General features: G+C 44.3%; 2 long non-coding RNA genes across 2 annotated transcripts; both read right to left on the bottom strand.

The window, feature by feature from the left end:
* Positions 1-49: 49 nt before the first annotated feature.
* On the bottom strand, positions 50-5,134 carry LOC113616974 (uncharacterized). Its single transcript, XR_003431465.1, has 3 exons — positions 5,103-5,134; positions 1,687-1,697; positions 50-145 (listed from the first exon to the last, which is right to left on the bottom strand). It is a non-coding gene; the product is annotated as an uncharacterized LOC113616974 (long non-coding RNA).
* Positions 5,135-6,214: 1,080 nt separating this feature from the next.
* On the bottom strand, positions 6,215-7,796 carry LOC113616975 (uncharacterized). The gene is made up of 3 exons (XR_003431466.1): positions 7,742-7,796; positions 7,580-7,596; positions 6,215-6,452 (listed from the first exon to the last, which is right to left on the bottom strand). It is a non-coding gene; the product is annotated as an uncharacterized LOC113616975 (long non-coding RNA).
* Between the last annotated feature and the right edge of the window lie 85 nt (positions 7,797-7,881).

Genomic DNA, 7,881 nt, shown 5'->3' with positions numbered 1-7,881 from the left:
CCCATTCCCTAACCCTAACCTTTATAAGAAGCCTTACCCTAAACCGTCCCCTAATACTAACCCGTACACTAACACTAACCCATACCCTAAAACGTATGCTAAACCTAAACCATTTTCATACCCTAATCTGTATCCTAAACAGTCCCTGTTCCCTAACCCTAACCCTAACCCTAACCTTAAACCTAACCCTTACCAAAGCCTTACCCTAACCTGTCCTCTAATCCTAACCCATACATTAACACTAACACATGCCCTAACACGTATGCTAACCCTAAAACGTTGTCGTACCCTAACCTGTCCCCTAAACCATCCCCGTTCACTAACACTAAACCTATCCCTAACCCTAACACTTAACCGAAGCCTTACCCTCACCCGCCCCCTAATCCTAACCCATATACTAACAATAACCCGTACCCTAACACGTACCTTCAATCTAAACCGTTGTTGTACCCTAACCTGTATCCTAAACCATCCCCGTTCCCTAACCCTAACCCTAACCCTGACCCTAACCCTAACCCTTACCAGAAACCTTACCCTAACACATCCCCTAATCCTAAACCATACACTAACACTAACCCATACCCTAACACATACGCTAACCCTAAACCGTTGTTGTACACTAACCTGTACCCTAAACAGTCCCCATTCCCAAACCGTACACCTAACCCAAACCCTAACCCTTAATCGAAGCCTTACCGTATACTGCCCACTAATCCTAACCGGTACAGTAACACTAAACCATACCCTAACACGTACACTAACCCTAAACCGTTGTCGTACACTAAAGTGTACCCTAAACCATCCTGGTTCCCTAACCCAAATCCTAAACCTAACCCTAACCTTAACCATTACCCAAAGCCTTACCCTCAACCGTCCCCTAATACTAACCCGTACACTAACACTAACCCGTACCCTAACACGTATGCTAACCCTCAACCGTTGTCATACCCTAACCTGTATGCTAAACTGTCCCCATTTCCTAACACTAACCCTAACCCTTACCCGAAGCCTTACCATAACCCGTAAGCTAATCCTAACCTGTACAGTAACTCTAACCCATATCCTAACACATACGCTAACCCTAAACTGCTGTCGTACATAAACCTGTACATAAACCGTACGCATTCCCTAACCCTGACTCTAACCCTAACCCTAACCCTAACCCTTACATGAAGCCTTACACTAACCAATACCCTAAGCCTAACCCATACACTAACACTAACACATACCCTAACACATACTCTAACCCTAAAACTTTGTCATACCCTAAACTGTACACTAAACTGTACCCATTCCCTAACACTAACCCTAACCCTAACCCTTCCCCTAACCCTTCTCAGAAGCCTTAACCGAACCCATAACCTATACCTAACCCGTACACTAACACTAACCCGTACTTTAACAAATATGCTAATGCTAAACCACTGTCGTACCCTAACCTGTATGCTAAACTGTACCTGTTCCCTAACGCTAACACTAAATCTAAACTTAACACTTACCCAAAGCCTTACACTAAGCTGTACCCTAATCTTAACCCGTATACTATCACTAACCCATACCCTAACATGTACGTTAAACCTAAACCATTGTCGTACACTAAAGTATACGCTAAACCGTACCCGTTCCAAAACCTTAACCATAACCATAACCCTAACACTTACCCAAAGCCTTACACTAACCTGTAACATATTCCTAACCTGTACACTAACAGTAACACTGACCCTAAAATTACTCTAAACATAAACCATTGTCATACCCTAAACTGTATCCTGAACTGTACTCGAAACCTAACACTAACCCTAACCCTTACCCGAAGCCTTACCCTAACCCGTACCCTAATCCTAACCTGTACACTAACACTAACCCATACCCTAACACATACGCTAACCCTAAATCTTTGTCATACCCAAACCTGAACCCTAAACCGTACCCATTCGCTAACCATAACCCTAACCCTAAACCTTACCCGAAGCCTTAACCTAACGCGTACACTAATCCTACACCATACCTTAACACGTACTGTAACCCTAATCAGTTGTCGTACCCAAAACTGTACCCTACACCTTATCCGTGCCCTAACACTATCCCTAGCCCTTACCCGAAGCCTTACCCTAACCCGTACCCTAATCCTAACCTGTACACTAACACTAACCCTTACCCTAACACATACGTTAACCCTAAACTGTTGTCGTACCCTAACTGTACCCTACACCTTACCCATGCCCTAACCCTAACCCTAACCCCAACCATAAACCTAACCCTATCCCTAACCCTTACCCGAAGTCTTACCCTAACCCATACCCTAATCCCAACCCGTACACTAACACTAACCCTTACCCTAACTCATATGTTAACCCTAAACCATTGTTGTACCCTAACCTGTACCCTAAACCATACCCATTCCCTAACCCTAACCATAACCCTAAAACTTACCCGAAGCCTTACACTCACCAGTAGCCTAATCCTAAGCCATACACTAACACTAAGCCATAGCCTAACACGTACGCTAACCCAAAACCATTGTCGTATCCTAACCTGTAACCTAAACCGTACCCATTCCCTAACTCTAACCCTAACCCTAACCCTAACACTTACCCAAAGCCTCACCCTAACACGTCCCCTAATCCTAACCCATACACTAACACTAAACCGTACCCTAACACGTTCGCTAACCCTAAACCGTTTTCGTACACAAACCTGTACTCTAAACCGTACTCATTCTCTAACCCTAACTCTCTCCCTTACCCGAAACCTTACCCTAACCCTAATCCGAACCTCTATACTGACACTAACCCTTACTGTAACATGTATGCTAAAACTAAACTGTTGTCATACCCTAAACTGTACGCTAAACCGTGCCCTTTCCTTAACCATAACACTAACCCAAACCCTAAACCTTACCCGAAGCCTTATCCTAACCCGTACCTTAAACCTAACCCATACACTAACTCTAACACATACCCTAACACGTACGCTAACCCTAAAATGTTGTCATACCCTAACCTGTACCCTAAACCGTACCCATTCCCTAACCCTAACCCTAAAACTAACACTTACCCGAAGCCTTACCGTAACCCGTAGCCTAATGCTAAAGTGTACCCTAACACGTACTGTAACCCTAAACCGTTGTCGTACCCTAAACTGTACCATACACTATACCCTTTCCCTAAACCTAACCCTAACTCTAAACCTAACCCTTACCCGAAACCTTACCCTAATCCGTACCCTAATCCTAACCCGTAGACTAACACTAACACTTACCATAATACGTACTCTAACCCTAAACCGTTGTCGTACACTAACCTGTATCCTAATCTGTATATGTCCCCTAACCCTAACCCTAACCCTAAACCTAACACTTAAACGAAGCCTTACCCTAACCCATACCCTAATCCTAACACATACACTAACACTAAACCACAGCCTAACACATATGCTAACCCTAAACTGTTGTCGTACACAAAACTGTACTCTAAACCATACCCGTTCCCTAATGCTAACCCAAACCCTAACCCTAACCCTAACCCTTACCCAAAGCCTTACCCTCACCCGTATCCTAATCCTAACCTGTACACTAACACTAATCCACACCATAACACGTACGCTAACCCTAAACCGTTGTCCTACCCTAAACTGTACCATAAACTGTACACATTCCCTAACCCTAACCCTAAACCTAAACCTTTCCCGAATCCTTACACTAACCCGTACCCTAATCCTAACTCGTACACTAACACTAACCCATACCCTAAAATGTAGGCTAAACCTAAACCGTTGTCGTACCCTAACCTGTACCCTAAACGGTACATGTTCCCTAGACCTAACACTAAACCTAACACTAACCCTTACCCGAAAACTTACCCAACCCGTACCCTAAACGTAACCTATACACTAACACTAACCCGTACTCTAACACGTATGCTAACCCTAAATCGTTGTCGTACCATACGCTGTACCCTAAAGCATACCCGTTCCCTAACCCTTACCCTAACCCTTAACCGAAGCCTTACCCTAAACCATACCCTAATCCTGACCCGTACACTAACACCAACCCATACCCTAACACATACGCTAACACTAAACCTTTGTCGTACCCTGAACTCTACCCAAAACCATACCCGTTTCCTAACCCTATCCCTAACACTTACCCACAGCTTTACCCTAACCCGTACCCTAATCCTAACCCGAACACTAACACTAAACCGTACCCTAACATGTACGCTAATCCTAAACCGTTGTCATACCCTAAGCTGTACCCTAAACCGTACCCTTTCCCTAATGCTAACCCTAACCCTAAACCTTACCCGAAGCCTTAACCTAACCCGTATCCTAATCCTAACCCGTATACTAACACTAACCCATACCCTAAAACGTACGCCAACCCTAAACTGTTGTCGTTCACTAAACTATACCCTAAACCGTACCCGTTCCCTAACCCTAACCCTAACGCTAACACTAACCCTTACCCGAAGCCATACCCTAATCCTAAACTGTACACTAACACTAACCCATACCCTAAAACATAGGCTAAACCTAAACAGTTTTCGTACCCTAAACTGTACCCGAAACAGGACCCATTCCCTAACCTTAACCCTAACCCTAACACTTACCCAAAGCCTTACACTAAGCCATACCCTAATCCTAATGCTTCCACTAACACTAACCCATACCCTTACACATACGCTAACCCTATACCATCCTCATACACTAACCTGTATCCTTAACCGTACCTGTTCCCTAACCATAATCCTAAACCTAAACCTAACACTTACCTGAAGCCTTACACTAAGCCGTACCCTAATCCTAACCCGTACACTAACAATAACCCATACCCTTACACGTACGCTAACCCTAAACCGTTTTCGTACACTAACCTGTACCCTAAACCGTACCTGTTCCCTAACCCTAACCCTAACACTGACCCGAAGCATTACACAAACCCATACCCTGTTCCTAACCCATACACTAACACTAACCCATACCCTAACACGTATGCTAACCCTAAACCGTTGTCGTACTCTTAACTGTACCCTAAACCGTACCCATTCCCTAAACCTAATCCTAACCCTAACCCTTACTCGAAGCCTTACCCTAACCCATACCCTAATCCTAACCCATACACTAACACTAATCCGTACCCTAACACGTACGCTAAACCTAAACCGTTGTCATACCCTAACCTGTACCCTAAACCATACCCGTTCCCTAACCCTTACCCTAACCCTTACCCGAAGCCTTACCCTAACCTGTACCCTAATCCTAACGCGTAAATTAACACTAACCCATATCCTAACTCATACGCTAACCCTAAACCATTGTCGTACCATAACCTCTACCCTAATCCATAAGCGTTCCCTAACCCTAACCCTAACACTTACCCAAAGCCTAACCCTAACCTGTACCCTAATCCTAACCCGTACACTAACACTAAACTGTACACTAACATGTACACTAAACCCAAATCGTTGTCATTCCCTAACCTGTACCCTAAACCGTACCTGTTTCCTAACCCTAACCCTAACCCTAACCCTACCACTTACCTGAAGCCTTACCCTAACCCATACCCTAAACCTAACATGTACACTAACACTAACCAGTACCCTAACATGTACGCTAACCATAAACCATTGTTGTACCCTAACCTGTACCCTCTACCGTACCCGTTCCCTAACCCTAACCCTAAACCTAACACTTAACCAAAGCCTTACCCTAAACCTGACCCAAATCCTAACACGTACACTAACATTAACACTTACCCTAACACGTATGTTAACCCTAAACTATTGTCGTACACTAACCTGTACCCTAAACAGTATCCGTTCCTTAACCCTAACCCTAACAGTTACCTGAAGCCTTACCCTAACCCATACCCTAATCCTAACACGTACACTAACACTAACCCATACCCTAACACATACGCAAAACCTAAACTGTTGTCACACCCTGACCTGTACTCTAAACCGTACCCATTCCTTAACCCTCACTGTAACCCTAACACTAACACTAATCCTTAACAGAAGCCTTTCCCTAAGCCGTACCCTAATCGTAACCCGTACACTAACACTAAACCGTACCCTAACACATACGCTAAACCCAAACCGTTGTCGTACACTTACCTGTACCATAAACCGTACCCATTCCCTAACCCTAACCCTAACCCTTACCCAAAGCCTTACCCTAATCTGTTCCCTAAACCTAACCTGTACACTAAAACTAACCCTTACGCTAACACATGCACTAACCCTAAACAGTTGTCGTACCCTAACCTGTACCCGAAACTGTACCCATTCCCTAGCCCTAACCCTAAACCTAACACTTATGTGAAGCCTTACACTAAGCCGTACCCTAATCCTAAACTGTACACTAACAAAAACACTTACCCTAACACATACACTAACCCTAAACCGTTGTAGTACACTAACATGTACCCTAAACAGTACCTGTTCCCTAACCTTAACCGAAACCCTAACCCTAACCTTAACTCTTACACGAAGCATTCCCCTAACCCGTACCCTATTCCTATCCCCTACACTAAAACTAACCCATACCCTAACACGTATGCTAACCCTAAACCGTTGTCATACCCTAAACTGTACCCTAAAGTGTACCCGTTCCCTAACCCTAAACCTAAGCCTAACCCTAACACTAACCCTTACCCGAACACTTTCCCTAACATGTACCCTAAACCTAACCCGTACAATACCACTAACCTGTACCCTAACATGAATGCTAAACCTAAACCATTGTCATACTCTAACCTGTACCCCAAACTGTACCCGTTCCATAACACTAACCCTAAACCTAACCCTTACCCAAAGCCTTACCCTAAGCTGTACCCTAGTCCTAACCCTTACACTAACACTAACCCGTACCCTAAAACGAACACTAACCCTAAACCGTTGTCATACCCTAACCTGTACCCTAAACCGTCCCCGTTCCCTAACACTAACCCTAACCTTAACCCTAAACCTAACTGTTACCCGAAGCCTTACGCTAACCGTCCCCTAATCCTAACACGTACCCTAACACTAAAGCGTACCCTAACACATACACTAAACCTAAACCATTGTTGTACCCTACCCTAAACAGTAAACCATACCCTAACCCTAATACTAACCCTTACCCAAAGCCTTACCCTAATCTGTACCCTAATCCTAACCCGTACACTAACACTAACCCGTACCCTAACACATATGCTAACCCTAAAATGTTGTCGTACCCTAACATGTACCCTAAACTGTACTCGTTCCCTAACGCTTACCCTTACCCTAAACCTAACCTGAACCCTTACCCAAAGCCTTACCCTAACCTGTACCCTAATCCTAACCCGTACACTAACACTAACCCATACACTAACACATACGCTAAACATAAACCGTTGTCATACCCTAAACTCTACACTAAACCGTACCCATTCCCTAACCCTAATCCTAACCCTAAACCTTACCCGAAGCCTTACACTAACCCGTACTCTAGTCCTAAGCCATACACTAACACTAAACCGTACCCTAAAACATATGCTAACCCTAAACCGTTGTCGAACCCTAACCTGTACCCACAACCATACTCGCTCCCTAACCCTAACCCTAACCCTACCTCTTACCCAAAGCCTTACCCTAACCCATACCCTAATCCTAAACAGTACACTAACACTAACCCATACCCTAACACATACACTAACACTAAACCCTTGTCGTACATTAACCTGTACCCTAAACCGTTCCTGTTCCCTAACCGTAACCCTTACCCGAAGCCTTACCCTAATCCGTACCCTAATCCTAACCCGTACACTAACACTAATCCATACCCTGACACGTACGCTAACCGAAAAACTTTGTCGTACCCTAAACTGTACCCTAAACCGTACCCGTTCCATAAACC

Source organism: Aethalodelphis obliquidens, unplaced genomic scaffold, assembly GCF_003676395.1.
Source record: "Aethalodelphis obliquidens isolate GAN/ISIS:26980383/991018 unplaced genomic scaffold, ASM367639v1 scaffold1072, whole genome shotgun sequence".
Lineage (NCBI taxonomy): Eukaryota > Metazoa > Chordata > Mammalia > Artiodactyla > Delphinidae > Aethalodelphis > Aethalodelphis obliquidens.
This window is presented reverse-complemented; position numbering and strand designations above follow the sequence as displayed.